The sequence below is a fragment of the Arvicola amphibius genome, chromosome 14, assembly GCF_903992535.2.
Source record: "Arvicola amphibius chromosome 14, mArvAmp1.2, whole genome shotgun sequence".
In the NCBI taxonomy this organism is placed as follows: domain Eukaryota; kingdom Metazoa; phylum Chordata; class Mammalia; order Rodentia; family Cricetidae; genus Arvicola; species Arvicola amphibius.
Window position 1 is genome coordinate 34,170,080 of NC_052060.1, and position 643 is coordinate 34,170,722.

General features: G+C 33.7%; 1 non-coding gene across 1 annotated transcript; it reads right to left on the reverse strand.

The window, feature by feature from the left end:
- Positions 1–261: 261 nt before the first annotated feature.
- Positions 262–366, reverse strand: LOC119801554. The gene has a single exon (XR_005283237.1). It is a non-coding gene; the product is annotated as a U6 spliceosomal RNA (small nuclear RNA).
- Positions 367–643: the final 277 nt, after the last annotated feature.

Here is a 643-nt window from a genome sequence, read left to right on the forward strand (position 1 = left end):
AACTTCGAAGTATAAAACTTACAGAATTATGTAAGAAAAAAACTGGGTATCTGTTTTATAGAAATATAAAGCAATATAAATTAGATGACATTTTACTGAGTTTTTAAAGGGCTGTTTGAAATAGAACTTTCCCCTCCTGTTCTTTCTCATTTGTAGCCAGTGACATGAAAACAGTAGGCATGAAAGCTGGCAGAGTAATAGAATACACTTGACATAAAACAAACTTTCATATAACCAAATGTTTAATATACTTAAAATTATACTTATTTTTTTATTTTCATGAATTTGCGTGTCATCCTTGCGCCAGGGCCATGCTAATCTTGTCTGTTTCGTTCCAGTTTTAGTATATGTGCTGCCGAAGCGAACATTAAACTTTAAAATTTATTAAATTGTTATTTCCCTCAGTCTTAAGTCACTGATAGCTAGAATATAATCCTTAGTCAATTATTGCATTCACAAACATGTGTGGCCTCTACTTGACCCTGTTGGAGTGTGTTGACTCCTTTCTCAGAGATCATGTCCACTTACATTGACAATTTTATCTCTAAAACCCCCATTATGCAACAGGGCCCATACACCTATAGATGTGTATATTTGCAGAATCCCTTTAGGCTCTTTGGATCCCATATTCACCTTTAAAAAG